We start from the raw sequence: 10876 nt of genomic DNA, 5'->3' as shown, positions 1-10876 counted from the left end.
GAGCTGAAGTCAGACGCTCAACCGACTGAGCCACCCAGACGCCCCATAAATAAACATTTAAAAAAGCGTTTTTAAAAATGTAAATATCTAACCTGGGAGGTTGCCATCACTAGCACCTGGTCTTTAGTAGTTTCCTAGCAGAGAGCTTGGGCCTAGGATTGAGTCCAGGGAAAGGGCCAGAGAACTTAAGGTCCCATTTTGGGGTGTGAGTTAGGTCTCTGTGGGGTGGGGCAAGGAATATCCAACTGGGCTACAGTGCATCTCCACACAACCAGAATTGATCTGTAGTATAGAGCCCTCACAAACTAAGCCACGCTGCTAGATAGGAACCAAGTTTTAGAGTGAACTCCCATCTGATCAAGGCAGACAAGTGACTGATCCAAGATTACACCAAGAGCACCGTCTGAGTGGTGATGAGGCACTAGGCTGCACCACCTTTCAGAAGTAACTGCTGCTCTCTTTCAAATCACAATGAGAACCAAAGCCAGGGAACAGAGGTGAAGGAATGTCTGGGGGAACCAGAGGGTTTTATTAGCTTAAGTTCCCATCTGGAACTGCCCTCCAGAATGATGGGAGGATGGGTCAATGTGGTATGGCTCTTGACCCAGAACCAATATAGTTTCTGGATTCTGAGCAATCTGTACATAAACATAACCTACACCCATGCACAACATACCTATGCTTCAGGGCTTCCACATACATAAATCCAGGATTTTTTTTCCCTATGAATTGTTTGCTAGGAGTCAGAAGTCAGCAGCATCCCAAAGTGAGTGGGGGGTCACAGATACCAGGCAGGTCCTCTCTCTTCTACCAACCCCCAGTAGGAAGCAGATGGGACAGGTTCCTATGGTTACAAGGGCTTGGCTGCTTTATTACTTTCATTCTTCTGGGCGTTTTTACAAGAAGTAAGCAAAGTACAAATATTTTATAGCCCTTTGGCTACAAAGTATGATATCCCATTTCAAAGAATGAAGGCCCCTGTAAAGGTGAGCCCCTAACTACAAGCTTCTTTGGGAATCGATCACATTATTAAGTACGAGAGCTTATCTGATACACAAATATTTCTCTAGGTTTATGACTGGTAAGACGTAACTCTTAGGGTTGGTAGCATAGAAACTGTGTGGGCTGGGGAAAGAGTGGCACAGAGGTAGGGGTCAATCTTCACTATTCACCAACCATTCACTGGAGCTTGGGCGTTACTGAACTGTGCTTAGCCGGCTCTCTCATTTGTAAAAGAGAAATAAGTGATACAGTCCTGTGAAGAGTAAATAAGATAATGTGAAGAAAGCACATTGTGAGCGGCTAACCAAATGTTCGTTGCTCCTTCTCTTTCTTTGCAGATGGTGAGCTGAATTAACTAACTGGTAAGGAAGGTTTCTTTTCTTTTTTTTTTCTTTTTTTTAAGTTTTTATTCATTTGTTTTGAGAGACAGTGAGCACAAGCAAGCTGGAGAAGAGTAGAGAGAAGGGCAGGGGAGACAGAGAATCCCAAGCAGACTCCACGTTGTCAGTGTAGAGAGCCCAACACAGGGCTCGAACCCACGAACCATGCGACCGTGACCTGGGCTGAAATCAAGAGTCAGACACTTAACCGATTGAGCCACCCAGGCACCGTGGTGAGGAAGATTTCTAACAAGTATCCAAATAAGGCTCTGAAAGCCCTCAAGGGTAAGAAGAATCTAAAAAATAAGCTGCAAAAAAGAAAGCAATCTGTTTCATTAACACTTAAAATAGTGTAGAACTGGACAGTAGCCAGACCAATCCTGTTTCTATTAATTCTGTGTACTGAGTTCTCTGTGGTGGGTATCTGTCTCACCCCTGAAGTTAGAAATTCCTCAAGGGAAGGCATGAGGACCGAGAAACCTAAGACCCCTGTCTTGTTGAACCTGAATCTCCACAGAACTAGTATGGAGCCTCCTAGTTTGATGGTTGATTAAAACTGAATCATTTTATCTCCCCTCCTTGCCAGTTGGTTCTGAAATCTGATTCTCCTTAGGTAATTTTGGATCCCCTTAAGGCTTACTGATAGGCCAGCTTTCACATTTTTACCCCCATTGTATGCCCAACATGCATGAAACAAATTTACCTGTGCTTTCCAGCAGGTGATTTCTACAGGAGTGAGCCAGCTTGGGTGATATACAAGCCAAACTATGCCTGTGTTCTTATCTATACTCCATATACTCCATAATTCCACTGGTTAGTGATTGCCATTCAATGGACCCACTGCTTTCTCCCACCCAAGCGTTTTGCACCCAAGGATAGAAGCAAAGTGTGATTTCCCTCCATGTCAAAATGGCTTACTAACCCTTCACCAGTGTGAGATATTCTATGAACTATTTGTAGCATTTAGACCCACATGCTATTTTTTCTGGGCTATATATCTACATATCTATATCTATATCTATACTTTTTGCTATCTTTTTGATCTAATAAATCCTGCATGGAAATGGAAGTGTGGTCATTACTTTATTGGTTCACAGACTTCTCTACAGGCTTCTGGATTTCCCTTCTTTTTTTACAAACAGGGAACCAACAAAGATGTGACATATCCTCTTTCCTCCCTCCTCTGTCCACATTCCTTTATTTCCTTCTTTCACTTCCTTCTACCAATTCATAGCCATAATTCTCCCTGTAATGCACTCTAGCACCCTAATGCTAAGAACTGATGATCCTTAGCACTAGGACAGTGGACAGCCTAGAACTCTCAGGGACATTATCAAACTGGGTACATTCTGAGTCAGTATTGTATACACAGTGATGTACATTGCATGTGGTTCAGCTGGGCCATGACAGCTCATGTCATTGATAACTCACTCATCCTGAGTAGGAGTGCCGGTGAAATTAAGTTCATGATATTTAGTTCATTCTTATCACACACCTTGAGTTTCTAGGGACATCTCCGGAGTCCCTATCAGAACATACAGATAATTCCAGAAAGGAGAGCCATGTAAGTGTGTACTTTCCCTTTGTTGTTCCTTTCTCATGCCTTGCGAGCTGCCAATGTGTTTATTCTCAGCCAGCAATATGAGAACCCAGGCGACAGTCCTGTTTGACCCTGGCCAGTTACCAGGAGAGACAACTTCCTCCGAATCGTGTATGTATACTTGGTTGCTTCAGAGATGTCATTAAACTTGAACACTGTCTAAAATAAGCTCTCAGGTTTCATCAGGGCTTTGGATACACTGTAAATGACGCATCATAAAGACCCCACCCCTCTCTGATCCCGATAAGGCGAGGGTTAAGGTCCATCTCTGTTTGCCACACTCTAGTTCCTTCTGTCTAGGCCACAATACAATTTCTGGAACCAACTAGTTCCTTTCTCAGCTGGCTCTAAGAACACTGTATTCTTTCTCAGTATTGAATGGTTAACTCATACACAAAGTAAATGCCCAATACTTATTAATGACTGTGACTCAATCATCCAGGTGGTTATTAAGCTAAGATTGGTCACCCCAGAGCTCCCACTTCATATCCTGCCAGAGAGAGCACTTCCACCCCTCCCTACAAAGATTGCCACCACCCACCACTATACTCTGCAGGGCAGGGCAGTCATCCGGAAGTTCCTTGACCTTCATATTAATATTCAAAATCTGCACAGCTCAGGCTGATTTCCCATCTCCCTGCAAGAGCCTGTCATGCTAGTCAGACCGTCTTATACCCCATTTGCCTCAGTCACTGCCAGAAGAACACCTTCTAGGTTACCCAACATCACATGGGCCATTCATCCCAGTACCCTTGAGTTTATCACCTAATCTAATCCAGTCCCTCTCTGCCCTCCCCAAACTCTCCCACTGCACCCTTCTCGACTCCTGCTCTGTCACCATCAAACATCCTGATAGCCTCCTCTTCTTTGACCACCCCTCCACCTCTAGGCGGTGAGTGAAACTGGCTTCCCTCCCAGGTGGAAGATGCTTTTACTTTTTCCCTCACTCTCAGGCACCTCAGGGCCAGGGGGTGTGCGAGGTGTTCTGCTTGTCTTTTCCAAACTATTTCTTTAATCCTTCTGAATGTCCAGCTGCTTCAAATCCCCTGTGGTCACCCCTTACCCTTTAGGCTCCTCACTTCCGAGCTTCATTGTCACAGTTCTTCACCCTTGTCTGACCTGCATCGTTACTTCCCAACCCTGCTTAGGTGCCATGGCCCAGCACTGCCACTCCACTTTTGCAAACACCTTCCACACTAACCTCATCCTTCTTTTATCTGTCTTGTTGGCTTGGAATATCCCATTCTGTTGACCCCCTACTCCCTGGCTCTCAGAGCTTGCACCCAGGCAGCCAGTTATTGCTAGAGGAAATCACACCATGTAGCTGATTGATTTCACTTTGAATTGTGACCTGAAACCTCAAAGGAACACTCTGCACTGCCTGGCAAATACTATCAAGTTTTCCAGGAAAGTTCACTGTCCCATGCTACAATGATGTTTTCAGGGGTGTCTGGCTCAGTTGGAAGAACTTGTGACTCTTAACCTTGAAGTTGTGGGTTTGAGCCCCACATTGGGTGTAGAGATCAGTAAAAATAGATAGATAGATAGATAGATAGATAGATAGATAGATAGATAGAGTTGTCAGAGATTTTGCTCAAAAAAAATTTTTTTTAATAAAAAAGTAAAATGACGTTCTCACTTTTTCCTTTTTTTCCTCAAAATCTTCCACACTGCAGGGGCGCTCGGGTGGCTCAGTTGATGAAGTGTCTGACTTTGACTCAGGTTATAATCTCATGGTTCATGAGTTAAAGCCCTACATCAGGCTCTGTGCTGACAGCTCAGAGCCTCGAGCCTGCTTTGGATTCTGTGGACTCCCTCTCTCTCTCTGCCCCTCCCCGCCTCACACTCTCTCTCAAAAATAAATACACATTAAAAAAAAATTAAAAGCCTCCCATACTGCAAATCTTTAATAGTTGCAAAGCATCTCCCCCAGAATGTTTATCATGACTCTCATGTTTTTTTCAAGTTTTTAAAGAGTTTATTTATTTTGAGAGAGAGAGAGAGAGAGAACGTAAGCAGAGGAGGGACAGAGAGAGAGAGAATTCCAAGCACGTTCCACGCTATTAGTGCGGAGCCCAGTGCGGGACTTGAACTCACGAACTGTGAGATCATGACCTGAGCCGACGTCAAGAGTCGGATGCTTAACAGACTGAGCTACTCAGGTGCCCCACTGATGGGTTTTTAAAAAATGATTCTGATGGTTTTAACATAGGTCCACAAATTGTATTCCTCCATGTGGGAGGTGATGCTTCATTTGCCTCCCCTTGAGTGTGGGCCACACATAGTGACTGGTTTCAAATGAATGGAGTGGAAAAGGGAAACATAGCCACTTACAGTGGGGAAACCTGGCAGGCACTACCTTACATGGTGATTCAAGTGATCAAGTAATAAAGCATGCAAATAACAAATCAGTTTGATATCATGTACCCTGGATATGATTTCATGAGGGGGGGCCTAACACCTCTGTAGTATTCTTCCCCAAACCCATGAATGACCTCTGTCTTCACATGAGAAAATATCCGACAAACCCCAGCTGAGAGACATTCCACAAAACTGTACTATACCAAAGAGTACTATACCAGTAGTACTTTTAAAAAGCATCAAAGTCATTAGAAAAAGGGAAAGACTGAGAAATGGTCACAGACTGAAGGAGACCAAGGAGAGAGGATAATTAAATGCAACATGGGATTTTAGATCAGAAACTGGAACAGTAAAAGATCATTCGTGGAAAAACTGGGAAATTCTGAATAAAGTCTGCAGCATTGGTAGTAATATCATACCAATGTTAAGTCCTTCTGGGCATGTAAGATGTTAACACTAGGGGAAACGGGGTAAAGGACATATGGGAACTCTGTACTGTATTTTCAACTCTTCTGTAAATCTAAAATTATGTCAAAATAAAAATTAAAACTAATAACTCTCACATCTCGTCTTCATAGCCTTCTTTCGGCTGATGACCTTGCCTCATACATCCATGACAAGATAAAAGTGTCAGAACAGAACTTTCATTCTCTCACAGCCCATTAGCTGCTGTGTCTGTGTCTGCCTCCATCTTGCTGGTGGAAGAGGAAAGCCATCCTTGCTCTCCCTGAGGGCTAACCCTTCCACTCTGCGTCCCATTCTCTCTCCCTTCTCCCTTTCTCCAAGATGCCCCTCCCTCACCTACTCCTCTTCTGTCCTACCTCAGCAATCCCCCCCCCTCTCCTGGATCATTTCCATCACCATGTAAACACCATCTCTCACATTAATAAGACCCTCCCTTGACTCTTCATGTCTCTCATTCCACTACCCCGTTTTCCTCATCCCCTTGGAAAATATTTTGCAAGACTTATCTGCATGTGTTCTCTCCTCAATTACTATTTCCTGTCAATTTCTCTCCATGATCGCCATGATTCTGCCAAAATTACCAAAATCCATTGGACCATTCCGTGTCATCTTATTGATTTCTCAGTGGCAGTCAGTACAATTGACCATTAGCTGTCTTTTGAAAACCCTTTTCTCCTGGCTTCTGTGACACTCCTTCTCCTAGCTTATTGCTACTTCATCTGCCAGTGCTCCTCAATGCTCTATCCTGGCTCCTCCTCTTTCCTGGTCAACTGACTCAGTTGAGCGCCCAGCTCTTGGTTTTGGCCCAGGTCATGATCTCACAGTTCGTGAGTTCGAGCCCCATGTCAGGCTCTATGCTGACAGCTCAGAGCCTGGAGCCTGCTTCAGATTCTGTGTCACCCTCTCTCTCTGCAACCTCCCCTGCTCATTCTCTGTCTGTCTGTCTCTCTCTCTCTGTCAAAAATAAATAAATGTTTTTTTAAAAATTTAAATGAATTAAATAAATAAAAAGTTTAAATAAAATAAATTCTTAAAAAGAAAATTTAACACCCATTTATGATACTCCCAGGAAACTAGAATTAAAAAAAAAAGTTTTTCAACCTGAAAAAGGGCATGCATAGTAAAAAACTCACAGCCAATATAATACTTTATATCAAGCAATTGAATGTTTTCTCTCTAGGATCAGGAATAAGGCAAGAATGTCTACTTTCATCACTTCTATTCAGTGCAATAAATAATATTTAAAAGAAAGAAGTAAAACATTTTTTGAAGATAATATGATTGTGTACATATCAGAGCCTAAGAAATCTACACACAAAAAACCTGCTAGATCTATTAATGAATTTAGCAAGGTTGAAGGGTATAACGTCAATATATAAAAATACATTGTATTTATGTATACCAGTAATGAACAATAGGAAAATGAATTTACAATACAATTGACCCTTGATAATATGGGTTTGAACAGCACAGGTCTGCTTATAAGTGGATTTTTTACAGTACTTTATTAAAAAAATTTTTATAGTACTGTACTTTAATTGCATTTTCTCTTATGATTTTCTTAATAACATTTCTTTCCTCTAGCTTGCTTTATTGTAAAAATATAGTATCTAATACATATAATTATTATAGTACATAACATAAAATTTTGTTAATCAACTGTTTATGTTACTGATAAGGCTTCCCATCAACAGTATGCTATTAGTAGTTAGGTTTTGGGGGAGTCAAAAGTTACACTGGGATTTTTTTTTCTTTTCAAAAAAATTTTTTTTAACATTTTATTTATTATTGAGAGACAGAGCGAGACAGAGCACGAGCATGGGAGGGGTAGCGAGAGGTGGAGACACAGAATCTGAAGCAGGCTCCAGGCTCTGAGCTGTCAGCGCAGAGCCCGACATGGGGCTCCAACTCACAAACTGAGATCACGACCTGGACCAAAGTCTGTTGCCCAACCAACTAAGCTACCCAGGCGCCCCTACACTGGGGATTTTTGACTGTTGAGGGTCAGCACCCCTAAGCCTTGTGTTGTTCAAGGGTCAGCTATAACATCAACAGATGAAATGCTTATGGTTAAATTTAACAAACTATGCATAAGATCTTTACACTGAAAATGACAAAACATTTTGAGAGAAACTAAAGTGAGTTCTAAGTAAATGGATAGACCTTGACATAGACTAGAAAACTCAATATTACTAAAATGTTAATTCTCCCCCAAATTTGATATATAGATTTAATGTGATCCCAATAAAAATCCCAGCAGGCTTTTTCATAGAAATTGACAAGCGTAGTCTAAGATGTATATGGAAATGCAAAGGACCAAGAATAGCTGAAACAACATTGAAAAAGAACCACAACATTGGAGGGCTTCTGCTCCTTGATGTCAAGACTTATCTTAACCAAGCTGGCAGAGTCCTAGAGCAAAGACAGGCACGTACGTCAACAAAACCAGAGAGTTCAGACATCGACCCCACACACATATGGTTAACTGAGGTTTGATAGGTGGCAAGGATAGTTTTTTCACTGTATGGTGCTGGAACAACTAGCCAGACATGTGAGTTAAAAAACAAAACAAAATGAAAAAAAAAATACGCGCACAAAAACCTTGACTTTTAAAAAAAATTTTTTTTAATGTTTAGTTATTTCTGAGACAGAGAGAGACAGAGCATGAGTGGGGGAGGGACAGAGAGAGAGGGAGACACAGAATCAGAAGCAGGCTCCAGGCTCTGAGCTGTCAGCACAGAGCCAGACGCAGGGCTTGAACTCGCAAATCGTGAGATCATGACCTGAGCTGAAGTGGGTCGCTCAACTGACTTAGCCACCGAGGCGCCCCTTGACATTTTTTTTTAACATAAATTAACGTATTTATTATAGGCTATCAATGTTTCAAATGGTGGAGCTTCTACTGGTCTTTCAATTTCTTCAGTCTCCTGATGGCAGATTTTCCTTGTGACGGCAGAAATGGTGTTTGTTATAGATCCAGGCTCCACCAGCCACCGTTTTCATGAAGGAACCACAGTGCCAGATCCCCACAGCTCATCTTTTCATCTTGGTTTTGCCACAGAGGGAGCAGGTGTACTCGGTGTGCTGGCTTATTTCAATTTTCTTCACCATTTTCCTGAATGAGGCACTTGAACAGTTTCCTGGTGCGGTTAGCCATGTTGCCGCAGATGAGATCCCAGCCCAGTCAAAAACTTTGACTCTTATATCATACATAAAAATTGACTTGAAGTAGATCATAGATCTAAACTTAAAAGCTAAAACTATGAAAGTTCTAGAATAAAATGTTGAGAAGACAACAAAAAGTTGGATGATTTCCGCATAAATAATAATGGAGAGACGCATGTGAGAGAACTTTGTAGAGAGAACTGTCTTGTACAGTAGGATAGGAACATGTACCATGTGAAGCTGGGGAGAAAAAGCAGCTGACTGCCTCTAGTGGAACAGGAATCAGGGTGGGGAAGGGAGCTCCTGGTTTTTATTTTAACGCTTGTACGATTTGACTTTTATACTATGTACATGCATTTATTTGATAAAAGTAAAAATCTGTATTATTTTTAATTACAATAGATTTTCCCTAATGAGTATCTACATATTAATGTAGGAAATAGTGTACTAAATAATTATTATGTAGCGCTTTACATTTTATGAAAGAATTTCAAGGGCTAAAATATATAAAAAACAGTTTTTTCATGGTTAGGGGCTAGAAGTTTTGATTTGGAGACAAAGTTAACTTTTTTAATTACAGATAAAATGACACTTGATAAAAATTATACACATACATATGTGTATATATTAAGGTGGGGCCCGAATATACAAATGCAAACTAGTTTTATAAACCTAAACCAAACTGAGTAATATCTCCATTTTATCAAGAGTACATCCAATGAGGGATGCCTGGGTGGCTCATTCGGTTAAGCATCCGTCTTCAGCTCAGGTTATGATCTCGCAGCCCGTGAGTTTGAGCCCCGCGTCAGGCTCTGTGCTGACAGCCTAGAGCCTGCTTCTGATTCTGTGTCTCCCTCTCCCTCTGCCCCTCCCTCACTTGCACTCTGTCTCTCTCTGTCTCTCAAAAATAAACACAAAAACAATTAAAAAAAAAAAGAGTACATCCAATGAAACCCGGTTCTTTAGAATTAATGAACACATGGCATCAAACTGTTTGACAATGATTATCTAGGAGAGAGAGAGGTTTGCTGGGTAGTGGTCAAGAAGAACTTTCATTCTTCAATCTTTTTTTTAAAGATTTTATTTTCACGTAATCTCTGTAGCCAATGTGGGGCTCAAGTTCACAACCCCAGATCAAGAATTGCATGGGCTACTGACTGAGCCAGCCAGGTGCTCCTCATTCTTCCCTGTATATAATGTACCTTTGTTTTCTACTAATATATTATTACCCATGAAATATCAAAAATTTTAAGAACTAATAGCCCATTATAGTAAACGTTTACACATTACACTTCCTTTTAGCCATCTGCAAGAATAACATTTATCCTATTTAAGGTTTCATTAAGTTCATATATTATGTGTGTGTGCAGGAGTGCGCACACACACACACAGACATATACTCTAAACCTATGTGAAGAAACTAGTATAGGATATTAACTAGGTAATGTTCTTTTTTTTTTTAATTTTTTTTCAACGTTTATTTATTTTTGAGACAGAGAGAGACAGAGCATGAACAGGGGAGGGGCAGAGACAGAGGGAGACACAGAATCTGAAACAGGCTGCAAGCTCTGAGCGGTCAGCACAGAGCCCGACGCGGGGCTCGAACTCACGGGCTGTGAGATCATGACCTGAGCCGAAGTCCGATGCTTAACCGACCAAGCCACCCAGGCGCCCCTAGGTAATGTTCTTAAAGAGCACTTCTAATTGTTTCTTAAGGAACATAATTCTTTTCTCCAATGCTGATTATATTTAATATGATATATTTTTGTTTTAGAAGTATCCTTTATATAGTCAAGAAAAACTCAAAATCCAAATCCCTATTCAATCAATTAATATTTTATATTACTCATTGAATTTTTTTTATTATTTTTTTAATATTTATTTTTGGCGGGGGAGGGGGAGG

This window comes from Herpailurus yagouaroundi, unplaced genomic scaffold (assembly GCF_014898765.1).
Source record: "Herpailurus yagouaroundi ecotype Mexico unplaced genomic scaffold, PumYag 210, whole genome shotgun sequence".
NCBI classification, from domain to species: domain Eukaryota; kingdom Metazoa; phylum Chordata; class Mammalia; order Carnivora; family Felidae; genus Herpailurus; species Herpailurus yagouaroundi.
The sequence above is the reverse complement of the archived record's forward strand: the minus strand, read 5'-3'. Positions refer to the sequence as shown.